Here is a 27,786-nt window from a genome sequence, read left to right on the forward strand (position 1 = left end):
ACTGAATGGCCAGATTTGATGGATTGTGGCAAAATAGTTTCCCCAAGTAAAAGGGTTAAATTAAATATGTTCTATTGTTTACACCATCATTAAACTCCTCCCACTTTCACCCCAGAAAATTCTCCATCTGGTTAATTTTCTTTTATAATATTCAATATGGAGTAAATATTTCCGCATGCTTTTGCTTCATCTCCATTTTGAAAATAGCTTTAATTTGTAAAATATTTTTTCTAATGCCTAAAATAAATCATACTGTAGACAATGCTTCTGTCAAAGTTATAAATGGGTGAATCTTTTCTCTTTCTGAAGCTACTGTTGGTACAAGACCTGATTCTGCCTGCAGCCTGGAAAAATATGCCAGAGGGATCAGGAAACTGGGGTTTCAAGACTCAGGCATGCCTGTTCTTCTCACTTCATGCTTGTTACAGCGGCCTCGGCAACTGTGGCTCAAAACATGGGAGATGTGAAACTTTTCTGTCTGGTTGCCTTTGGAGAAGTGGATAAATATTCCAGCTCGAGTCCAGGACGGTATCCTTGTGATCACAGAGAAAATAAAACAGCATGCTCTCGTTGGAGTGAGGGGATTAGACAGTATCACCTTCCTGGGCAGAGGAAGACAAACTTTGTTCTTTCTTTGCTACCTTTTTAAAATCTCCAGTGTTTGGAGTTCGACAGCCCAATTATTGACAGTGTAAGCAAACTTCTTCATTGTATATATTTTTGAATGAATGGCAAAGAGTGCTAATCAACTACATGATCATACTTAAATACAAGATGGATAAAGTTAAAGACCTCAACCTGACATTTGAATGCCACTTACATTAACTAAGTACAAATAGGTGTTGGCCATCTCACAAAACCCTCTTGGGGAAGCACTTGTTAGTAATGACGTTTGTCTCATGTGTTTGTTTAAGTTGTGAGTAAGGTACAGAATTCACGTGCATGAAATCCTGCTTTGCTCAGTTTTGTCTGATCCCATGGCTCTTTCAGGCTTCCTCTCACTCAGTGCCATTAGGACTTTACCTGTTGGTTTCCTTGTCATCTCTTTGTGCTTCCTTTCTTCAAAGTACTGTTCCTGTACTGGATAGTGACTGTGGATTTTTGCCTTTCTGTGTTTTCTTTTTTATTGCACACTGTGACGGGAGAGTCAGCGATTATGCTAGAAGCTTTGAGTGCTAATTCTTCTTTCGCTGGTCAGTGGATGTAGGGCTTAGGCTGGTGATCAGTTCCTGCCGCACTCATTTCAAAGCCAGTGAATAAAGATTTGCTAGATTTCTTGCTAATTTTAATATTCCATGAAGTTTAAACTGTTGCGCTACAGATACATGACTGACAAGTTCTCATTCTTGATAAAATGCTGTGATGTGGGGAGCTTGGTCTTAGCTCTTGGAAACTGAAACATCAAGTCAGTGCTTCAGCTGCAACACAAATTGCTAAGGAAAACAATTTAGTTAGAAACGAAATATATCATTTAAGAAAACAGCCTTCAGAATAACTTGATCAGATATTTCATTGGCTGAGAAATTAAACGGGAATCAAATTAAACCCATAGCTCCTCTTCTGTTAGAGGAGTTACTTCACTGTCAAAGTAGTTTTGTTTTGTCTTTCTGGAGAGGTGTAAGGTGGAGAAATTAGGAAGAGGTAAAGGAAGGAGAAAGAATACTTCTCTTTCTAGGTAGTGATGGGGCAAACGGGCTGATAGGTGAAATACTTAGATTATATTGTGGTTGGTTTTTGCTACGTTAATTTTTTTTATTATTATTTTTTTTGTGGTACGTGGGCCTCTCACTGTTGTGGCCTCTCCCGTTGCGGAACACAGGCTCCGGACACGCAGGCTCAGCGGTCATGGCACATGGGCCCAGCCGCTCCGCCGGGATCCTCCCGGACCGGGGCACGAATCCGTGTCCCCTGCATCGGCAGGCAGACTCTAAACCACTGCACCACCAGGGAAGCCCTTTGTTATGTTAATTTGACTAGGTTGACTAACGTATATAAACGTTAAATTAGGAAGCACTTGGAGCAACTGATACCTGGCGGAAGAAGGAAAGCTATCAGAAATAAATCATGGCTTTTGGGGGCAAGATTGGCTTGATCATGTTGAGTACGGAGCGGAGGAAGAAAATGCACAAGAAATGCAGGAGTGGAGGAAGAGGAGAAGGAAATAAATGTTAATATACTTAAATATATTTTAAAAATGCAGTGCAACGTAAAACTCTAAACAGGAAAGGTACACAATCAGTATTTGAGGCATGGCTGAGTGAATGAATTAATGAATGAATGAAAGACGCTAAAGCCAGGGAGTACTTAAAAAGCAGGTAGAGATATAGCCATGGTCCGTGGCCTGGTTATGGACTGGACCCATGGTTTAAAAAAAAAAAAAAAAAAAAGATAAGAAAGTGTTTTCAGAGAATGTTCTAAACATTGACAGTTTTTGTAGCTCAGCAAACTCAGTCATGGTATGTTTTCATCCAAAGCTTGTATATATTATTCTTAGGACCTGCTCAGGCTTTACTTAATAGAGATTTTGAGTAAAATGCAATTTATAATAGATCTTTTATGGTCAATTGTTTGTATTATGCACTAGATTTTTGGTAGAATTTCCATGTTTGGAACAAATCCAGTGCATCGTACCAGGGCAGTTGGACATGTCTGTTCAGTAATGTCCATGTGCTAAAAATCCCCCAGAGAGCTCTACTGGGAGAGGATTAAAACTTGTCATCATGCCAAATAACAAATCTTTGCTGGTTCTCTGCAGTGTGGGGCGATGTTAGAGCTCATGTTACAGGTTAATTGCTTTCAGTGGTGGACTAGGCTGAATCAGGTTTTCCTTGGCTTAGCAGAGTATGAATAAGGAAACCCAACGCAACGTGACCACCAATATCGGGAACGGCACTCTGACCAGCTAACGCAACAAAGAGCCAGTGGGAAAGCTGCAACACTGGGTTTCCATCTGATAGGCAGAGCACAGAAGAATTTTAGCCTGACTTGGTCTACTAGCGTGGAGCAACAAAGACTTCTTCCTGAAGAGTGTGAGATTCAGACAAACACAAACACAAAAAGTTGTGCTTCCAGTGCAAAATGGAAAAGGAAACGCATGCAGCTTATCAGCCAGAAATCCAGAGAATGGAGATGTTGTCCACTCACCAGATTTCTTTAGCCTGGAAATACCCTTGATTATTTGACTTCAAATTTTCTTATAGAAAAATAAGATTGTCCATCCCTGAAAATCGGGTAACAAGTTTTTTTTCTACTGTCTTTTTCCAGCCTGATTTTAAACCCCTGAAAATCAGCATTCTTGGTATAATGGGAATACTGTGTATCTTTATCACATCCTGAACGGGACTAATTACTCATTCTGTACTTAAAAAGTAGAAGTTTGGGGGCTCTATGCATTTACAGCACCCATGTTTGCAGAGGTAGCTGGCCAGTCAGCATTTTCATTCTGCACAAAATGCCTGAGATTTTAGAAATGGCAAAGCTGCCTCTTTAGCATCAATCTACATTGCAATTTTAGCAAAACAGCATTACTCAGAACACCATACAGTATATCCCAGTGTACACAGTCAAAGTCCAATTTGAAGCTGTGGGATGAATTAAAATACCATATACTAAAGAGCCGTTCAAAAATAGTAAACTACGGTAGCTACCAGCTGCAATCTCTTCTTTTTCTTGAAAAATCTTCTCCATTTAAGTAAGATCAGCATATGGCTTCTCCAAACTATACCTTGTAATAACTCCATAAAAAAGGACTGACTTGTTGGACCCTTACACAGCACAGGTACAGAGAAGGGCTGCTAAATTGTGCTCCTTAAATCGAGGTCTCCCTACCTGCTAAAAACCATGCCAGCCCAAGATCCATGACAAAAATATCTATCTAGCTGATCTTTTGCCTTTTCATTCCTCTGCATATCTCGCATCCTGCATTTCTACTGCAGCGATTCTGTAGCAAGATACACACACAATAACAATGGTCAGAATCTGTGCTCCACGGCTGACCACCTAGAAAGAAATGTTCTCTGCTGGGACCCTAGCCCCGTGCACAGCCAGCGGGCTGCGGTTTCTGCATGGCTTGTGCCGGACAATGTGGTGCAATCAGTTTCAAAATGCGGTGTCAGTCAGCGCTCTGGCACTTGTGCAGCCTCAAAGGGTGAAAGAAAACGCGCCCAGGCCCTGGTCAGTGGCTGGTAGCCGTTCTGGGCGGTGTGTGGATGAAGCGGGGTGGAAGGACGCAGGCTGGGGCGCTGCCTTGGGTTTTCCCAGGCTCCGAGGACCAGCGGCCCGCGTCCAGCTTCTCCAGGTCCTGCGCATCCACCATCCCCTCCTGCCCTTTCGGCCCCTGCCCGTCCCCCTCCCCTCTCTCCCACCGCCCCCTGCCTTTGGTGCAAGAAAGAGACCAAAGTGCCACAAAAGGCCAAGGCCAGCTCAGTTTCAGACCCGAGGGCAACATGTGTTCAGCGAACAAGAGTGTAAGAAACACTGAATATAGCAGTTAATACTTTAGACAGACGTTTTTCCGACTCCGGTTTTCTTTTGAGCCATGCATATTTATTGCCATTCAAAGAGACGATGCTTGCATACCAGCAAACAGCTCTTGAGAACACAGCAAATCTTAAAATGATTAAGGCACTGGAGTTTGCTAAAGATGTGGCATGCAAAGAATCATGAGAAAGCCATGGAATATTAAAAAAATATTAATAATGTCAGTTCTAATAATTCAATCTCAGCTTTCTTTTGGTTCAGTCCTGTTTCCAGTAGTGTACCCTGTCTTTTTTCTTAAGAATGAACAAAGATCATGGAACAGATTGTAACCTAGGTAAATTGCATGTCTGTTTACAATTGTATTTCACATATTCTATATATCATTTGCAAACTATTCCCCAAAGAAATATGTATCAAACTTTTGGAAAAAAAAAATGAAGATTTGATGACAAGCTGTTTTCCTTTCATTTGTTTCAGATGCTGTGTGAGATTTCATCTGATGCTTAAATTCTTTGTCTGTATTTTAACTATAGTGTCCCGTCATGTTCATCACTGTTTTCTTTTGTGCTTTCGGCTTTTACATTCATAAGCTACATTTCTTGAAATGATATCACCACAATTAAGCAAAGAAGAAGGAAAAAAAAGACTTTATTGAGCTTGTAGTGAGGTTTACCTATACAATGTGATCACGGACTTCTGATCAAAAGTGAATGTCAAATATGTTTTCACATCCCGATGGAAAAAAAAATCAAATTGCCCTCCCCACCCCCAATTATTTTATTTATAGGAATATGCAGTTTGTGAGTTTTAGGAATTGTCGTTGCAAAGATGTCTTCGGCTGTACTTTGAGGAAAACAGTGAAGAACTGCAGCATATTTATGAACATGTTTTTATCGTCTGTACTTTGGGGATGGGAAATTATTCCCTAGTAATTAATTGCTGCAACTGTTTTAACTGTCAAAACTAAAGATTAATCTTGCAATAGCAGTTCAACCAGGATAACAACCAATGGCAACTGCTCAGGCATATGACTCATAGAAAACACTCAGGAAGAGCAGAGATCCTGAACTGTGCACTGCATGGATGTAATGGCTCGCTTCTAGCATTACTCACAAAGTATTAATAGAATCATTTACTCCTAAATTAGCACTGAAATCAGACAAAAACATGCTCATTCAGAAGAGAACTTTCTATCCCACTACAAATAAGGGCTCTGAGACCCTATCAAACACTATGGCCCACTGCATAGTTAATTATTGCTTGTACTGGAATTCAAATCATGGGGAAAAAACACATTGATTTTCTAAATGTCTTCAAAGATAATCATGAGAAAAACAACACAATATTATCATGTCAGTTTGGCATATAGGCATGTAATAGACATGTATGATATAAACAATTGTATGATGAATTGTAATAAAGCTTGGGTGTAAAAGTTGGCTTTGGCTTAGAAACCAAATGCACACATTTAGAAATAACTGATAAGGATCGCTCGTGAGACAGCATGTTACGGAGCTTGGGAAAAGAAGCAGTTACTCAGTGAAAATGCTTTTGGCAACTATTGACCTTTGAGTTCCTGACTTAAAGGACACACAAACAACACCATTCTCCAGCAAGTTTTCCTTGATAACCTGCTGGAAAGGGGACAGAATATCCTGAAGCCATTTGACATGCACAATTTAGCAATTATGTGGTCAGAGGAGGAATGATTCTGTTAAACCATTGGGAATTCCTGGTGTTTACAGCCTTTACACATTTATAGAAAAATCTAAAATCTAACACAGCATAATCAATATCAGAATGGATTCTCCTTTCCAGCAGTGAATGATAACACACATTCTACAGGAAAAGCAAATTTGGAAGATTTCAATTGTTTGATTCAATATCAGCCAAAAAAAAAAAAAAAAGGAATAAATGAGGGTGTAAGACCATGTGGTAAGGGGATATTCATTACTATATTTAAATAAGGAATAAAAACAAACACAAGTCAAAATTACTGTGATGATTTTTTAACCTTGGATTTTAAAAAAACAACCTTTCTCCAGGTGAAAAATAATTAAGTTTATTTAACTTTCCTACTAAAAGAATTTGTTCTTTTTCTAAGTCAGCCTTGATCTCATAGCAATTTTTATTTAATTTTATTTTACTGTGCACGAAGAAGTAAGGACCAGCAATGCTAATGCTTTAAATATTTCAGTCTAATTGGGAACTCTCAATTCATTTCCCCTCTGAATAATTTAAAGCTGTTTTCCTTTAGTTTTCTCGATATGAAAATATTGTCTTTGCATTTTTATTTTTAACAGAGAAATACATAGAAAATAGTTTTCTTCTCCCCTTAAAAAGCAGAGTGTTTCCAAGCTTTTTATTCACAGACAAACGCTTCTCAACTCTTTCACTGTCCGAGCTCCACTACTAATGGGTCGTTTCCACAATGCGCTGCATTCATCAATCAGATGTCAATTGCACCATGGCCGACGGGGTCGTTCCCCCCACCTCCGTCATTCCCCACTGCCCGGGCGCTGCCTGCCAAATGCTGTAGGAAGTGACTTGAATAGTGACAGCAGATGCAGCAGCACCCTCAGTGTGTGCTGGGGGGTCACTGGCATCCTCACAGAGGACCCAGCACAGCTGCCGTCTCAACCCAGGGTCTGAAGCTCAATCAACTTGCAGAAGACCATCCCTTACTGTGCATCATAAACGCTGCTACCCGGACACATGCAATCAAGCCCTCTACCTTCATCGACATCTGACTGCAATGTCTCCTCCAGGACACTTAATTTGCATTTGGGATGCAGACCCTAGCTTTTAGCTTGTTTTTTTTTTTTTTTTTGGAAAAAATAACAAGCAATCAAACATACACGGATTAAAGAATAAATTAATGCCTTTAATGAACTAATTGAGAGTATGCACATATGAAATAATCACAGTGAGAGAGGCAAGTTTAAGTGAGGAAAGATGGTTGGTGTAGAAATTGGATGTTGCTGCTTCAAAGATCCCAAAGTGCACTATTTTCTCTGATGTAGTCTTCATGCAAGTGTGATTTTTCAGCATATGGAATGTAGAAGGATAGGGCTCCCCAAACTCAGTCACACAGAATTGATATTCACCCATCGGGACTTAAGAATGTTTTTTTGAGAACTACCTGGCAAGCAATTTTATGTGAACATTCCTCGCAACGCAAAAGATAGTAGAGTAGCTCTTGAACTATTTCCTCATTGTGTTCTCCAGCAGATGTCTTTTTGTTCCTTGCATCCCTTGCACAGACATCCTGGCTGCTACCTTCTGTTTTAGAGGGACGAAACATGGCGATTTTCCACATGCTGAGATGCTGAACAGGAGTGTGCGTGCTGCTTGTTTGATTACTTAATGTCTCAGTGGCAAGAGACAACATCAGCCTTACCTTTGATACTATTTCTCATAGGAATCAGATAAAGCAAATTTAGCTTATTTTATTTTTTTATTAAAATACCTTTGAATGATCTCTTATACCTTTCTTTTCTTAACATATTAGAGTGAATTTCTAATTCTACCTCAAACTCTTAGAGACACACACATACACACAACATATTGTCTAGTAATAAACAATGTCTTGCTGAATATAAAATCATGGTACTGTGTTAACAGGAAGGCTGCCTTGTGATCAACCTGGGTGCAAATTTCTGGTGCCTCTATATTTTAGCTGTGTGACCTTGAGCAAGTCACTAAACCTCTCTGAACCTCATAGCCCTAAAATGAGGTAAAATAGAACCTACTTCCTAGGTTTGGGGAGGTATAAATGAGATAAAATATATACAGTGCTTCTTACAAGGACTGGCAGCATTATCTCATTTATGTCTTTGGTGAAATTATGACATCTTCATTGCCTAAGCCCCACCCTCACTCTTAAGACAGGTTCTCTTCCCCTTCCCTGTTTTTCTTTCTTTAGAATATTTTTCACCCTTGAATATGCTCTATAATTCCCGTTTTTTTAATGATTTATTGTCTATCTTCACTTCACTGCAATATGAGTTCACGAGTGCAGGGATTTTTGACTGTTTTATTATTCTCTCCACATTACGAGACTCTGTAAACATTTATTGATTGAATGGATAACTGAATAAATACATTAATAAATGAATGAAGGACTGGATTATATAAAATACCTCCTTGCCATCCCATGGAAGTACATGGAACATTTTACCATGAATTTATTGAAAAGATGTCTTTCCAAACATTTTGGGACAAATAGAATTATTTTCTTCCAGATGTACAGAGTAAAGTGCATATTTTTAAGCATGTTTCCTAAGACACTACTGTTGTTAAACCTTGAATGGAAATTAGCCCTTTGTCTAACTGGGAAAATGCTTCCCTTGTTGAACTTGGACAGCCTGGTGTAGGAGCCTGACTGCTGTCTTCTGAGTCAGTAAAATGGATGGTCACTGTGAGACTAAGCAAAGTGGCACAGAGACCCAGGTGCTACAGACCGCATGGCCGAGCCTAGAGCCACATTCTGGTCTCTGTCTATTCTGAACAAGCTGTCCGACCTTTGGAGACTCAGGAGAGCCCTCAGGGCTTGGATGTCGTCATTTGCAGGAATCATGCACCGAATTGATGTCCATTCTAGCTCTACAACTACTGTTACAAACTCTCGGTATTTCTTTAGCTCCCTGAACGAGATAGGTCAAGAACGGATCCTGGGAACCATCTTGCAATATATGAGTACATTAAATCAACACGTTGTACACCTTAAACTTGCACAAAGTTATATGGCAATTATATCTCCATCAAGCTAAAAAAAATAATGGACCTGGCCTCATGTCTAATCCCATGCTATGGTGAACAATGTCTTCTGGTACATTAGTATCATTTAGGGCTCACCTTTGGTAGTTCCCTGGTCACTGGGCGGTCTGAGAGAAAACAAGTACTAGAAAATCAAAACAAGAGACTGTGGCAGTGCCTGGGGCCCGTAGTCCCATATTCTACTTTTTTTTAGAACTTCATCTACAGATTTATTAACTCAGGGAAAGCAAAAGGAAAAAAAAAATTCCCCATTTTAAATGCATCCCTTAGCACCAACTATTCTTAATGTAGATGAAAGGTAAAGTAAGCCTGCACTGAAAGGCATATGATTACAATAAAGAGAGGGAAGAAGATCCTTTTTCAGGAGAGAGGTTATAACTGACACATGTCTAGAATTACCAAGAGAGAGATTTGTCCTAATGCACACGGAGGGGCGCCCATGTCACCCCTGTGCACACCACCTTGAACAAGTCCTGTGCTCTTTGTGAAATATCTATGTCACTTACTTTAAGTGGGAACGTTAACAACTTTGCTATTTCTCTAAAAATGGGGTTTGCTTCTTTTTGAGTTAAAAAAAAGATTGCTATAAAAGGGAGCATTAATCAAGTTAAGAAAGTACTTTTTTAAAGGATCAAGCTCAGGAAGACAATCTTCCTTAAAAGGTGTCACTTACTCCCCACCTTCCTTAATTGCATGACAGAACACTCCATGGAAAGGCTCAAAGGAGAAATATGTTGAAACTCAATTACATATGTTAGGGAACCACCTACCGATATTTAAAAATATTCTCTTCTCACAGGTATCCAGTATGATCCAAGTGCTTTATTTGTATCTCTCATGCTCCATTACCATAATGAAATGCCATATGCCTTTTTCACAGTGGGAAGAAAAGTCCAAAAGGGTGGATAAAATATCCATACTAACTGTAAGCTGGTGGACAGCACCTCTAACTGCTTCCTGGTTGATTAGCACGTGTGGAATACCAAACAGGCAGGAGGACATCCCTATCTGTGGTTCCCAGGGAAGCTGGAACTGACTTGAGTTTTGATCTGGACAGGAGCCCTTTGGTCCCATTGATTTTTTGAAACTTGTGAAATCAGCAGACTGGATTTACAAACCAGGACTTCTTTAAAGATTCGATTCTCTACATACTTTCGTTTGAAATAGAAAGGTTATAGGTATGAATGCAGTATCCCTGTATAAAACATCCCGTTTATGCCTACAGATCTGGCCACCTTCAATTTGCACTCAGGGGGGAAGAAAAAATGCCCTCAAATCGGAACGAATCTGTATACTGAATACTGTCTTTGTACAAAATAATTCTTGAAGTTTCAGACACCAAAGATTCCTGGAGAGCCACTCAGGCATTCTTTCATTCATTTGTTCTAAAAGCAGTTTGGGAGCTTCTGCTACACACAGAATATTGTGCTTGAATATTCTTCATTCAGCTGTTGATTTTTCAAAGATATTTTACTGATTATTAATTCAATTTGTGTCTGTTCCACAAATATTGACACAATGAATCTTGAAAGGAAGTGTGAGTGAATTACTAAGTTCCCACTGTGTCCCAGATGCAGTCCTGTGCTCACTGTCTACATTCCCTGTTTCTCTTGCCACACTGGATTAAAACCAGCTGACCTCCAGGTCTAACAGCTTCCTACAACTCCTGCCTTGCTCCTGTCAATCCATCCTACCCATTCTCTCCTTTATATCACATTCTTGATCAACATTGTTCAGTTGTTCTCCATTGCCTGCCCACAGGGTGATTCAACTCCTAAATCTTACATTCCGAGGAAGTTCATAATCTGATCCCTCCATCCCTAAGTCCTTTTGCATCTCTGCACACGACATTCCGTCCCAGTCATATTGTGCTCTTACCTGTACGTCTTTGGTCATCTTACGCTTCCACGCCTCTTTTGCCTACCACTCCCTTCCCTAGGATGCCTTCTTCAATTGTACATTAACACCCCACTCAAACCCCAATCCTTCACCAAGCCTTTAGGAAAAATTCCAGCTGGAAGAGGCTTCCTCTTCTACCTTGTTTGTGCTCTGAGCACTTTTTTCTGGAACATTTATCACTGCCCTCTCTCCCCAGCTAAATCATAATCTTTACAATTAATCTTTACCTTACAGAAAGCAAGGGCTAAGTCTCATTTTACATGTATTTGCATCCTTATTCCTTCCCTGGACCTATATAGTGAGGACATGAAATAAGCTCATTTCAAGATGAAAAACAAAACAAATGGTTAATGTACATATAAACAAATAGTTGAAATTTTGAATGCTTTATTTACAAGTTGATTTCTCACAATACTTATTCATTTACTTCACTAATAAAAATGCATTATTTATTATTCCATTGGTTTTTAAAGCACCTCTATTAGACAAATGTCCAGAGTAAGAGAAAATAAATAAACAAACAACTAACTAAATAACTAAACACATAAATAGGTTAAATTTCCAAAGAACCAAGTTAAAATTTTCTATGAAATAATTTAAAGTTGAATGACCCTGTAGTCGATCACTAATATGGCTGTGTCTCATAGATTGGAACGTAATATGTGTATGTCTGTGTGTGAGGGAGGAGCGGATAAACGTGTTGATGGAGAAGTTAGAAGCATGAAGAATGAAAGAATATGGCCCAGGAGCTGCAGCCCAGGGGATACTAATATAGAAGGGCAACAAGTGCTGTCCTTGTAATTTAGACCTCTAAGTGTTAGGAGGGGCTACATGCAATGGAGTATTTTATACTGAGGAACTTGACTGAGCAGAGGTTATGGGATGTGCCACAGGGTTTTAGGCACAGGTGCAGGAAAACACCATTCACAGTTCAGTCTGGAAGCCAACATAAAGTGAAGAAGCTAACACTGAAAGCAAAGTACACTAATTCCAGGAAGGGGAACACAGCAGGGAACTTTTTCAATACTATTTACAATAGCCAAGACATGGAAGCAAACTAAATACCTATCAACAGAGGAATGGATAACGAAGATGTGATACACATGCACACACACACGCACACACAATGGAATATTATTACTCAGCCATATAAAAGAATGAGATAATGCCATTTGCAGCAAAATGGATGGACCTAGAGATTATCACACTAAGTGAAGTAAGCCAGACAAAGACAAGTATCATATACCACTTATATGTGGAACCTAAAAAAAAAGATACAAATGAACTTATTTACAAAATAGAATTAGACTCACAGACATAGAAAACAAATTTATGGTTACCAAAGGGGAAAGGTTGGGGGGATAAATTAAGAGTTTGGGATTAACATATACACACTACTATATATATAAATAGATAATCAAAAAGGACCTACTGTATAACACAGGGAACTCCACTCAATATTCTGTAATAACCTGTATGAGAAAATAATCTGAAAAAAGAATAGATATATGTATATATATATATATATATTTATATATATATATATATATAAAACTGAATCACTTTGTTGTACACCTGAAACTAACACAACATTGTGAATCACTATACTCCAATATAAATTTTTTTAAAAACAGTAACAAACAACTAAGTAACAATTAATTAATCAATCAGAATTATTAAACCATTTATTCATCTACTGAAAATCTCAGCCTAACTGTGTAAACAAATATGCACCCATGACTTCCTCTCCTATAACACTGTGTTTGTTAGACTTCTTTATAACATTCTCCAGGAACACAGAGTGGGAGACAATAATCAATCCTCCATGGGGTTTCAGGGACTGCTTCATAGACACAGCACTTTCATCTTTGTATCCATAAATGGGCAGGAGATGAGCTGGCAGTGAATTTATGCTCTATGGTCTATGAGAAAGAGCCCAAGACCATCCCAAAAACACTGACACAAATACAATGTAAGCCATGTGTGTAATGATGAATTTTTATGTAGTCATATAAAAAACAGAGCTGAAACTAATTTCATTATTTTGGGATGTAATCCATATAAACAATATTAATGACCTTTTTACATCTTTTTGGGGGGAGGATGATACAAAGTCTTTGAAATTCCATGTGCATTCTGCACTTACATACATCTCAATTTAGGCTAGCTGTGTCTCAAGTGCTCAATAGCCACAGGTGACCAGCGGCTACTGTATTAGACAACATATTTCTAGGCAGAGGAAAGAGAGCAGGTGAGAGCGAAGCTTAATTTTGAGTCTCAACAGGAAGTATTGATTTTGAAAGGCTACTCTTTCTTACTAAGGATTTTTAATTTCACCTTTTGGGTCACTAAGGAGCCTGTGTGTGTGTGTGTGTGCTGTGTGTCTGTGTGTGTGTGTTTAGTAGTGGTAAAGGGCTGACATGAAAAGTTTAAAAAGCTAAATTTGGCTAAAAATCAAACATAAATTAAGCATCTACACTGTCCCAGAAAGATCATGGGAAATGAAATAGAAATATGTTTTAGTGTCTATATACAAAAGTTCACAATACAGTTAGATGGGCAGCTTGGACAATAGTTAAGATCAGGGACAAAATGTTAATTAGATAGTAACAATTAATATGCCATTACATAAAATTCAGAAATTGGGAAAAAATCACAAGAAAAGAAAGATTTCAGTAGAAACTTGGGAAGATGGGCAGGGGTTGGGGTTAGACACAAATATGGAAATGAAAAAGTCAATTCCAGTCTATATTAGTATAAGTTGTGCCAGATAAAATATAGGATGCTCATTTAAACTAGAATTTTATATAAAAATAATTTTGGTGAATATATCTCAAATATTACATGATTATTATATATTAAAATATACTGATGATTTTTATGACATTTACAACTCTATAATACCCAAACAAAATCAGAAAAGCTGAGAATAGAAGTTCATATTAGAAAGGCTATTGAGAGAATTTTAAAATCAATTCACATACATTATCAGATTTAATTTTAAAACAGAACTCTGTGGTACTCCCTTTGTATTATCATCCCTAACTTAAAGATGAGGAAACTGAATCTTAATTTAGGTAACATGTGAGAGGTCACATGGTTAGGAAATGATGAGCCAGTATTTGAAGCTAGGTATGTTTTCTATCATAAAATATTCATTCCAAGGCTGATAGGTATTGAAAAGATATAGGTTAGAACTTCATGAAGGGCACAGAAGGTGATGATATCTAAGCTCTCTTGTGACTCTAAGATTTAGAAACCACTTCTGGCAAATATGTGCTAGATCCTGGCTAAGATTGGATTAACCCTACTGCCAAGAATAACTAGAAAATCTGGATAAAATGTGGACTCAGAGAGCTACCAGGCGGCCAAGACTTGAGGGGCTGAAATCTTGGAAAAGGAAGTCAGTCAAGTGAGTCAACCTTGGCTCTGCCTTTTCTCTGGAGACATCTGCTTCTTAGACAAAATGAGCTGACAGATGGAGCATTCAAGATAAAGTAGCAGCTAAGAAGCTCAGGCACTGAGCAAAGTTTCAAGTAGTCCCATGGAGCTGATAGAATAACATATTTCAAATAAATCATTGTGGTCAAGATTGAGAAATCAGGATTCCAAGGAGGCATGGATGCAACATTCCATACTGCTTTTTTTTTCAAAACATTTACCTGTTTACAAGTGATGGCCACATGACAAGAAAGTGATCACAGGTTTTGGTAGTCTCACAGTGCTGGGGAGACAAAAATTGGAGTTCAGGGGCTGCCAAGGGGAGGGTACGAAAAAGCAAACCAAACTTTTATTGGAACCATTGAAGGACTACACTTAGATGTGAGACTGGCTTGAAAATGAACCAGGACTCACAAAGACTAACTTCAGGGTCAAATCAGATCAAACCCAAACTGGACTAAAGTAAAATGTTTCTATGCTAACAGACTCCCCCCAAAAAAACAAATGTTCTCTGGGGAAAGAACATTCATTCCAAGACTATGCCATTTTTAATATCAAGTTCTCCAAAAAATTTCTTCAGAAATTATTGGACATACCAAGAGATGAGGCCAAAATAAAGAAAAAAATGCAATGGAAGTATATCCACAGATAATCTAGATATTGGTGTTATTAGACACAGATGATAAAATACTATACTTAATATAATAAAAATGCATGGGTAGATGGAAAATTTCAAAAGGAAAATGGGACCTATACAAAGAATCAAAAGTAAACTCTAGAAAAAGAAAGAATGAAATTAAAACTTAAGAAATGATCTTAATAACAGTCAAAACACTGCTGAAATGAAGATTAATTAACTGAAATAGGTTAGTAGAGAATATTGGACTATAAGACAACTGAGAAGAAAGCCTATGGAAATATTAAAATGAGGATAAGAAATTTAAGGAAGAGGAAAATGCTTATGTAATTGGAGTTCCATAAAAAAGGAGAGACAAAATTTGACAGAGTAACATTTAAGGGATGATTTGGGGGAAATTTTAAAAATCAGTTAAATGATTTAAGAATAGAATATAAAAGCAGTTCAAGTCCTAAACCAGATTATTAAAAAAAAATACAAATCATAGTAAAGCTGTTGAGAGCCAAATAAACTTTAAAAGCATCCAGGGCCTCCCTGGTGGCGCAAGTGGTTGAGAGTCCGCCTGCCGATGCAGGGGATACAGGTTCGTGCCCCGGTCTGGGAGGATCCCATATGCCGTGGAGCAGCTGGGCCCGTGAGCCATGGCCGCTGAGCCTGCGCGTCCGGAGCCTGCGCATCCGGAGCCTGTGCTCCGCAACGGGGGAGGCCACAGCAGTGAGAGGCCCGCATACCGCAAAAAAAAAAAAAAAAAAGCATCCAAATGAAGGAAAAGAAAGATAACCTTCAAAAGAGAAACAATAAAACTAAAAGCTAGCTTCTCAACTTAAAGGCTAAATCTAGAAGACAATTAAATGATACTTTTCAAAAAATTTTAAAATACAATTTAATCTAAAATTCTATAACTGGACAAAATCTACTTCAAAAATAAAGTTGGGGCTTCCCTGGTGGCACAGTGGTTGAGAGTCCGCCTGCTGATGCAGGGGACACAGGTTCGTGCCCCGGTCCGGGAAGATCCCACATGCCGCGGAGCGACTGGGCCCGTGAGCCATGGCCGCTGAGCCTGTGTGTCCAGAGACTGTGCTCCGCAATGGGAGAGGCCACAACAGTGAGAGGCCCGCATACCAAAAAAAAAAAAAAAAAAAAAAGGTGAAATTAAACCATTTTCAGAAAAAGAAAAACAGATTTTTTTAAACCAGTAGATCTGAACAAAATGACAAAAAATGTTTAAAAAAATCTTTATGATCTTTTATGACCCACCTCCTAGAGTAATGAAAATAGAAACAAAAATAAACAAATGGGACCTAATTAAACTTAAAACTTTTGCATAGCAAAGGAAACCATAAATAAGATGAAAAGACAACCCTCAGAATAGGAGAAAATGTTTGCAAACAAAGCAACTGACAAAGGATTAATCTCCAAAATATATGAACAGCTCATGCAGCTCAATATCAGAAAAACAAACAACCCAATCAAAAAATGGGTGGAAGACCTAGATAGACATTTCTTCAAGAAGACATACAGATGGCCAACAAGCACATGAAAAGATGCTCAACATTGCTAATTAGAGAAATGCAAGTCAAAACTACAGTATCACCTCACACCAGTCAGAATGGCCATCATCAAAAAATCTACAAACCATGAATGCTGGAGAGGGTGTGGAGAAAAGGGAACCCTCATGCACTGTTGATGGGAATGTAAATTGATGCAGCCACTATGGAAAACAGTATGGAAGTTCCTTAAAAAACTAAAAATAGAGCTACCATATGACCCAGCAATCCCACTACTGGGCATATATCCAGAGAAAACCATAATTCTAAAATACACATGCACCCCAAATTTCACAGCAGCACTATTTACAATAGCCAGGATATGGAAGCAACCTAAATGTCCATCAAAAGAGAAATGGATAAAGAAGATGTTGTACATATATACAATGGAATATTTCTCAGTTATAAAAAGGAACAAAGGTGAGTCATTTGTAGAGACGTGGATGGTTCTAGAGACTGTCATACTGAGTGAAGTAAGTCAGAAAGAGAAAAACAAGTATCATATATTAACGCATATACGTGGAAACTAGAAAAATGGTATAGATGATCTTATTGGCAAAGCACAGAGAACAAATGTATGGATACCAAGGGGGAAAGGGGTGGGGGTGGGAGGAATTGGGAGATTGGGATTGACACATATACACTATTGATACTATGTATAAAATAAATAACAAATAAGAACATATTTTATAGTACAGGGAACTCTACATAATGCACTGTGGTGACCTAAATGGGAAGGAAATCCAAAAAAGAAGGGATATATGTACATGTATAGCTGATTCATTTTGCTGTACAGTAGCAACTAACATAACATTGTAAAGAAACTACACTGCAAAAAAATTAATTAAAAAAAGTCTTTATGCAGAACAAAAACAATCTCAGATGGAGACATGGAAATACAAGAAGAAATTAAAGGTAAAACATGTGGTAAGTCTAAACAAATATTTTCTGTGAAAAATAACAATAACAGTTTCTCTGGTTTAATATACAGATACAATTATAATAAATAATTTAAAAACACAAATGGCAGGAAGGGATAAATTGCATTAACATGTGGAAAGTCTGCACTATCTTAAGTTGGAAAAACTCTAATTCAAGATGGACTGCAATATTTCACAGACAATTGTTGATGTATTTAGAACAATTAAGAAAACATGATAAGGAGCTTATAATTAACATCTTATAGAAAGAGACAGAGGAATGTTTAAAAATAAATACACTGTTAGCTGATGCAACAAGAAAAGACAATAAAAGGTATATTGATTGGATGGAGGAAATAAAACTGCCTTTTATTTTAGAAAAATTTAAATACTCAACAAACAAACTTCTGTAACTAATAAGTGATTACAGCACGTTTGCAGGATACAAGATTAATATAGAAAAGTCAATCATATCCCTCTATATTGGCAATGAACAAGTGGAATTTAAAGTTAAAATACATTACCATTTATATTAGCACATTACATTAAAAAATGAAATACTTAGGTATATACTTAACAAAATATGTAAAGAACTATATGAGAAAAGCTACAAAACTCTGATGAAAGGAATCAAAGTAGAACTAAATAAATGAAGAGATAGTCCATGCTCATAGGAAGACTCAATATTGTTCAATGTTGGCTATTCCCAAATTGATCTATAGATTTAATGAAATACCAATCAAAATTCCAGCAAATGATTTTGTGGATAAGAATAAATATATTCTAATGTCTACATGGGAAGGCAAAAGACCCTAAAAAGCCCACTCAATATTGAAGGAAAAGACTAGACAAATAGATCAATGGAACATAATAGAGAGCCAAAAAATAGACCTACATAAATTTGGTCAACTCATCTTAAACAAAGAAGCAAAGGCAATACAGTGGAGATAAGATAGTCTTTTCAGCAAAGGAATACTAAAGGTCCACATGCAAAGAAAAGAAAAAAGAAAAGAAAAGAAAGAAAGAATCTAGACACAGACTTTACACCCTTACCAAAGTTAACTCAAAATGAATAACAGACCTAAAGGTAAAATATATAACAATAAAACTTCTAGAGAATAAAACTTGGAGGACTTTCGGTATAGTGATGATTTTTTAGATACAATACAAAAGGTGAAATTCATGAAAGAAATAATTTACAAGCTGGACTTCATTAAAATTAAAGACTTCAGCTCTGTGAAAGACAAAAGAAAGAAGAAAAGCAGCAGACTAGGGGAAAATATTTGCAAATGACACATCTCATAAAGGATTGTAATCTAAAATATTCAAAGAATTCTTAAAATTCAAGAACAAGAAAATGAAGAACTCAATTAAGAAAATGGACCAAAGGCATAACAGACACCTCACTGAAGAACATATAGAGATGGCAAGTAATGTATGAAAAGACATTTAACATCATAAGTCATTAGGGAATTGCAAATTCAAACAATAATTAGATACCACCATATACCTAGTAGAATGTCCATAATCAAAAACATAGATAACAGCAAATGTTGGTGAGAATGTAGAGCAAAAAGAATTCTCATTCACTGATGAGGAGAATACAAAATGGTACACCTACTTTGGAAGATTGTTTGGCAGTTTCTAACAAAAATAACACACTCTTGCCATATGATCCAGCAGTACTGCTCCTTGATAGTTAGCCAAATGAGTTGAAGAGCCCTGCATACTGATGTTTATAGTGGCTTTATTCATAAATGCTAAAACTTGGAAGGAACCAAGATGTTCTTCAGTAGGTGAACGAATAAGTAAACATTTGTACATCTAGACAATGAAATATTATTCAGTGCTAAAAAGAAATGAATATCAAGTCATAAGAAGGCATAAAGGAAATTTAAGGGCACTTTCACTAAGTGAAAGAAGACAATGTGGAAGGAGTAAGTACTGCATGATTCAACCTATATGAAATTCTGGACGAGGTAGCTATGGAGACGATAAAAAGATCAATGGCTGCTGAGAGTTAGTGGGGAATGGGGGTTGAGTATGCAGGGAACAGAGGATTTTTAGGGCCATGAACTATTCTGCATAAAAACATAAAGGTGGATACGTGTCTGAAATCATAGAATGTACATCACCAAGAGCGAACCCCAATGTAAATGGTAGTCTTTGGGTGATGATGCTGTGTCAACGTAGTTAATAATTGTAACACATGCACCACTCTGGTGGGGTGTTGATAAAGGGGGAGGTGACGCATGTGTGGGGCAGAGGGTATATGGGGGACTCTGTACATTCCTCTCAATTTTGCTGTGAACCTAAAACTGTTCAAAAAAATAAAGTATATTAAAATAAATAAATAAATGCATGACTAATTTTTTTAAAAGGAGGAAATAGAGAAAACAGAACACAACAGATGGGACAAATAAAAAACTAACAGAGAATAACAGACTTACACTGGAATATGTAAATAATTAAATTAAGCATAACTAAACTAAACAATTCAAAATTAAAATTAAATATTGCCAAACTGGATTAAAAGCAACTAAATGCTGCTTGCAAGATTTACACTTTAAATGTACAAAAATACGTACTCTGAAACCGTTATCCATAAAAAGCCTGATATGAGACTAATTAGATGTACTGACAAGAGATTGATTAGACATTAATGAAAGAAACATTACTCCTGACTTATGGTTCAATTCACCAGGAGATAGTAATTCTAACTTTGTATGCACTGATAATGAGGGTTTAAAATATATGAAAGAAGAAATGAAAGAACTAAAAGGACAAATATATCATCTATAATACTGTGGAAAGTTTTTACACACTATTCTCATTAACTGGCAGAACCACTCACGCAATTTGGTAAGGAAATGGAGGACATAAATAATATGGTTGATGAAATGCACCTAATCAACATACTTAGAACACTAAGAATAACAACTTCTAGAGACATCATGTTTGCAATTGAACATGGAATTTTTTTCTATAAGTGACCATAAGCAAAGACTCGATAAATACACAAGGATTAAAATTATATGGTGGTATATTCTCTGACAATAGTAGAATTAAGTAGAACTCAATAAAAAAATAAAACTACGTAAAGAATTCTAAAAATATTTGGCAACTTTTAAATAGAACATAGGTCTAGGAAATAATCAAAATGACAATTTGGAGACACTTTTAACTAGATAATAATAATAACAATAAGAAGAAGAAGGAGAAGAAGAAGAAAGAAGGGGGTAGGAGTAGAAAAAGAAAAAGGAGGAGAAACATATTAAACTTGTGAGATGCAAAAAAAGCCATACCTACAAGAAAAATGTTTATCCTAAATACATATGCTAGAAAAGAAGAAAGGTAAAAATCACTTATATGAATAGTCATCTTAAGAAATCAGCCAAAGAATGATAAATTGAATGCAAAGAATTTAGAAGGAAAAATAAGGTAAGAGTACAAATGGAGAAATTCTAAAACAATATTAAGGAAACTTAATAGAGCCACACTTAGTTTTTTGAAAATTAATAAGTTGACAAAATCCTATTGAGATTATTAAATTTAAAAAATAGAGGGCACAAACTACCCATATCAGAATGAAAAAAAGGCTATCACTAAAAATCTTGCAGGTATTAAAGTGATAATATAAAATATCATCAACAACCATAAGCCAGTATGTTTGATTATGCACATGAACTAGATATATTCTTAGAAAATTACAATTTAACAAAACTGACAATGTAACAAAACTGAAAGAGGGAAAACCTAATCCCATACAGGGTATGTGAAAAAACAAATATTACACTTAATGTTAGAATATTAACTACTTTCCCCAAATTAAGCTGGGGAAGAGACAGAAATGCTCATTATCACCACCTCTATTCAACATTGTGTTGGAGGTTCTATGCAGAGCAATTGGCAAGAGAAAGGCATAGATTTGAAAAATAAAATAAAAATGAATATTTGCAGATGGTATGATCATGTTTACAGAAAATTTTAAAATCTACAATCCATATGTCTTATCATGTGCATTTGGTAAAGTCACTGGGTATATGGCCAGTGTACAAAAATCGGTTGCATTTCTCTATACCAGAAATCAGCCAGTCGAAATATTTTTTTAAATGATGCTATTTACCTTAATACCAAGAAACACCAAATGTCTAAAAATGAGTCTATCAAAATTTAAGTATGGCACAAAAATCCTATAGAATATTGAGAAAATTATTGTGCATGAATTGAAAGAGTCAATATTATAAAAATGTTAATTCTCTCCCTGGTCATTTGGTTTAGTAAAATCCCAAAAGAAATCCTAGCAAGGGTTGTAGTGGGGTTTTTTTGCTAAAGATGATTTTAAAATTTATATGGACATGCACATGGCCAAGAATAACTAAGGCAGTCATGAGAAAGAATGAAGTTTAAAGATTTCACTTCCATATATAAATAAGTGATAGTTAAGACAGTATGATATTAGCTTAAATATATATAAATAGACCGATAGAATAGAATAAAGATTCAGAAACATATCTACCAATGTATATGGACATATATTTTATGAAAATTTGATTTTCCAGAATAGTGGGTAAAGCTCTGACAGTCTTCTCAATAAATGTTAGTAAGTCCATTTGCTATTCATGTAGGAAAAATGAATACTGACCTTCTCTCACACCACATACACAAATTAACTCTAAATGGACATGGATTTAATTATGAAAGTTAAAAATTTAAAAAGCTTATAGAAAATAACATGAGAAAGTCTTGAGGATAGACAAAAATTTCCTATGCAAGATACAACTACTACTAACCATAAGGAAAAGATGGGTAAGCCAGGCTATATTAAAAATAATAAATTCAATTCTTCAAAATATACCAATAAGAGAGTGAAAAAATATAGAGTGACTGAAAACACTAACAATACATATATCTGACAAAGGACTTGTGTTCAGAATATATGACTCCTACAAATTGACAGGAAAAAGATATTTTTGTTAAAAGAAAAGGCTTGAGTTGGAATTTTTGAAAGATGATATCAAAATAGCTAATAAACATTTGAAGTTGCTCTCCTTCATTCACGTTAGCAAATTACAAACTAAAAACACAATGAGATAGTATTACACTTTCATGGGAATTTCTCTATATTAATATGACAGCAATACTAACTGTTGGGGAAGAAGAATATAAATTATTTTAAATGCTTTGGAAGAATTGTTGGCATTAACTGTTGAAGCAGAAATTATGCCCACCACTGCTGGTTATACACCCAACAGAAATGCACACACTTTGTGCAGCAGAATACATGTACAAGGCTATTAACAGCATCAAGATTCCTAACAGCCGTAAACTGAAAACAACCCAGTTGTTTTATTTAATGGGATACCCTGAAACAATAAAAACGAGTGAACCACTGTAATGCATAATAGGGAGAATAAATCTCACAAAAAAATTGTTGAGAAAAAAAAATCCTGCACAATAGAGTACATACCATATGATCCCATCTATATAAGGTCCAAAAAAGGCAAAATTCCATGATGGTGATAGGTCTCTCTCAGGTAGATGGCTGGGAGGAGGCATGAAGGAACTTCTGGATTATTGCCCATATTTTGTTTCCTTCTCTGAGTATGTTTAATATATATATATATATATATATATATATATATATATATGTTTAATATATATGTGTATATATATATATATATATATATATATATATATATATATATTTACCACGATTCTACTGCTGGTTGATATGTTATGCTTGAATTATAAAAGTTGTAGGCATTTTCAAAAGGGAAACTGATGCATTAATGACTTCAGTGGAGCTTCCATCGGTCTTGGTCTCACAGCTGGCCCAGGAAAAGAAAGAGAAGGATGTGGTCCAGAGAAATGTAGAGCTGCTAATATGGGAACAATGGGAGAAAGACCATGGTAAAGGTATGGATGGGGAGATACAGGCTTCCATATATTGTATCAAGTCTTGGGATTACTCCAGCATTGTCAAGTGGAGACATACACCTGACATGAAGGAAATGTTGGCACTGCCCTGAGGGGGAACGTAGATAAAGGAGATAGTCATGGAGGAAAGATTGATAACTCAGTCTTTTCTATACTCATCCTGACTTGATGTAATTATTGTCAGTCTATAGCATTTATTATATTTGTCACTCAGTTTGACAATTGATTATGTGTATCCTGTCTTGTGTTGTCACTTAACTATTTCAAGATGTATTAGGCTGAACCATATGGAATTGTCAATATTCAACCGTTTTCGTACAGGTCAACTTAATAAGGTGTGTGCCTGAACAAAATTTCCATTAGCATTTTTGCTATGGCTAGCACGCCTCTAAACTCTCTGATCCTCGCTTCCTTCGCCCACAAAATGGGTATTCACAGAACTGCCTCAATTATGTAATGAAATTTTCAAGTGAAAGTGCTTTGTAAACTCTGATGTAAGATAAAGCTCCAGTTATTAATGCAAAGACTAATATAAGCTATTCCTACATAAATCCTGCCAAAGGAAAGCATATGTGCAGGGACTGTAACTGGAATCTCTGTAACTAAAGGAATAAAAGTAAAAGAGACTTTATAATATGTAATCCAGCAGAAACGGCAGAAGAGAGATGAAAAAAATGGATAAGTGTTGTTTAGATCTGACATTGTGGCCATTTTGAAAATGTAAGTTCTCATTATGTTACTTTCCTTTTTAAAAGCTTCGTGGACAAGCCAGTAGCCTGGCATACAGATTCCTTCACAGCTAATCCTCAACATTTATTTCCAGTCTCAAATTTATGGCCATTCACCTCCTCATAAACCTACTATGTTGTCAAGCACCTACTAGGTGATGGAAATACAACACTGATCATGAGTGACAGAGGCTCTATCACCTCAAAGCATCCAATCTAGAAGACTAGACAGGCGATTCAACCATCAACTACCCGAGAGAAAATAAAGACTGACAGAATAATTTAGAGCTTTGTGAGCACATAGCTTAAACCAGTCTCAGAAAGTGGAGGCTGCTTCCAGAAGAATTGACATCAAAGTCTAGATCTGAAGGTTGAATGGTGATAGGCAGGCACATGAAAAGGCCTGGAGAGAGAGCATGGGCTATTCAAAGTCTGGGGAGGTGGTGGGTAAACACAGCAAGAAGCTCAAGGTGAGATGGAAGACACTGAGGAAGAACAAAGGTGTTTTAGGACACACTAAGGTGTTTGGACTTTATCCTAAAGGAAATGTCACTGAAATCATTGAAGAAATAAAGCAGCAAGACTGTATAAGTAGTGGATCACTGAAGAAACCAAAGAGGAAATCAAAAAACACCTAGAGACAAATGACAATGAAAACACGATGACCCAAAACCCCTGGGATGCAGCAAAAGCAGTTCTAAGAGGGAAGTTAATAGCAATACAATCCTGCCTCAGGAAACAAGAAAAAATCTCAAGTAAACAGCTTAACCTTACAACTAAAGCAACTAGAGAAAGACGAACAAACAAAACTCAAGGTTAGTAGAAGGAAAAAAATCATAATGATCAGAGCAGAAATAAATTAGAGATGAAGAAAACAATACAATAGATCAATGAAACTAAAAACTGATTCTTTGAAAAGATAAACAAAATTGATAAACCTTTAGGCAGACTCATCAAAAGAAGAAAAAGGAGAAGATTATATGAGTAGTTTTGCATTTTAGAGAAGTAACCATGGCTGACAGGGACAAGAACTGAGAAGGTAAGATAGGTGGCAGGTAGCAAGTAACTACAAGAGATTGCTGTTGTAGTACCAGATAACAAATGCAGAACTGAACTATTATGATGGGCTTATGGGGTCTGGTTGGTGAGATCAAGTGTGAAAACCCTACTCTCTTATTGCTTCTGTCATCTCTGTGAAATAGAAAATGAGGACAACTGCCGAAACTAAGTTCAAAGACAACATCTGTGCAGTAAAGAATTTAGCCTTGCCCCAAAAGAGGTCTGACCTTTGCTGTTGGCTTTTGGGTGGTGATCTCTAAACCCTTAAAATGTCATGCCTGAGAGGCGTGTCTTTGTTTGCCTTGGGGCCTTGGGTCACACTGGATAGTCTAACAATATGATTTAGGGAAGGGGCCAGTAACACCAGAAAGACCACCAATTTCATGAAGATGGGGACTTTGGGTTATCCTGGAAAGTGAGATCAACCCTATGGGCAATCAAGTGATTGATCATTCATGCCTATGTGATGGAACCCTTATAAAAGCTCTTAACATAGAGGGTCAGGTGAGTTTCCCTTGTTGCCAACACTCCATGCAAATCTCCTCACATCATTGCTGGGGAAGTAGTGCCCTGAATCCACACGAGAGGAAAATGGAAGCTCTGCATTTGGTATTTCGCTAGACTCTGCCCTATATGATTCTTCTGTTGGCTGAGTTTAATCTCTTTCTTTTCCCTGTAATAAAACATAACCATGACTATCACTGGTTTAAGTGAGTTCCGTGAGTTCTTCTAGAGAATTATCAAAAATCAAGGTATCTTGGAAACTCCTTGAACTTGCAATTGGTGCCAGAAATGAGAGTGGTTTTGTGTGGACTGTGTTCCTTCAAACTGTACAGTTGGCTAAAACTCTTGCAGCATCGTTGGGCTCAGGAGAATAGAGATGTGAAGTAACTACTGTCAAGAATGTGAGCATCAGCTGAGCAGGGAAGGAGATGGGGGTTGATAGGCACTTGAGGCCCTGGGATGAGTGGTGAGTGGGAGGGGACAGTTAGGTGGCACGGACCCTGCAGCACCAGTGCAGACCACTGCTCTCGTCACTCAACTTTTCTGGATTCACGTTGCCTGTACTCCACATGTATTCTGTCTGTTATGCAAGTCTGGATCCAGTTTCCTGTGCATTATCCAAGTCCCCCGTATCCTTTCAACTGGTTTCCCATTTTGCTTAAGACAGCCATGACCCAAGGTTGATTTCTGTGGCCTACAAACAAGAATCCTAAAATGCTTTCTTTTTACCTCTATGGGCATCATATTACATTTTGCCAAGTTTAAATTATAACACTCTCCCTCATTGCAGTCTATGCATGCAAGCCTTTGCCACACATTTTAACTGAAACTCTGCTTACTGAGTCTCAATAGGACAAGATATTGATATTTAGCACAGTTTGGATTCAGCTTGCTGATTTTCCTCATTCCTTGAAAGTGTGCACAGTCATGCACTTTTATTTCCCCTCACGCTTTGTTACAGAACATCTGTGCCTTGTTGCCCTCCCCCACAACCCCGGTATTATTCATTTTAGAAATACTGTCCTTGCAACAACTAGTGACAGAGTATTTCAAATTTTAGAGTATTAAAATGGCAATATTCCTTAGCTTTACGTTCCAATTTCCAAGCCATGTTTGGATTGCTGTTTTTCATTAGTCGTAAGCAGAAGTAATAATTCCTTAAAAGTTAAGAAGACTCAGGAATTGAGTCAGGAACAAAAGAACAGACAGTACTGTTGGTTTATAAAAACATTTACTGGAACGCGCTCTTCAACATACAAGTATGCAGAACCGCTGCAGATAGACAGCTGTGTGTCTCAACACTTGTGACAAACAGAACTCAGAGGGAAACATATTTTTTAAAGGAGAAAGAGGCATCAACATACATTCATCATTGGGTATGAGGACAATGCAAGCTTACAATATAAGTCTGAGCAAAAGAGAATCAGCTTGTGAAAAATGATGAGTTTTTTTTTTCCCCTCATGAAATACTTTCTGCAGTTGTCAGCATAGCTTCTTCGTCGCCTTGTAATTTTACAGCCAGTACATTTTAATCATGAAGAAGACTCAGAAGATTTTATAGCTAACTTAGGGTTAGTGGCCCAAGATAGTCCTTCCTCTGAATTTCTCATTGTGAGCCCTACGTACTAAGGAAATAAGAAAGTTTTGGGGACTAAATGAAAGTCAAACTTTATAACAATGAAAGACAAATGAAAAGAAACAGCCAAATACGTTCTCAGAATTCTTGGGATAACTTTTTTTAAGGCACAATGATCTATGTTTAAAAAATATGAGACTGGACAAGTTCCCATTCCTTTAGCATTTATGTAATGAATATATATGTGAATATAAACACAGATGGGATATCTTGAGGC

The sequence above is a fragment of the Mesoplodon densirostris genome, chromosome 14, assembly GCF_025265405.1.
Source record: "Mesoplodon densirostris isolate mMesDen1 chromosome 14, mMesDen1 primary haplotype, whole genome shotgun sequence".
Classification (NCBI taxonomy): Eukaryota; Metazoa; Chordata; class Mammalia; order Artiodactyla; family Ziphiidae; genus Mesoplodon; species Mesoplodon densirostris.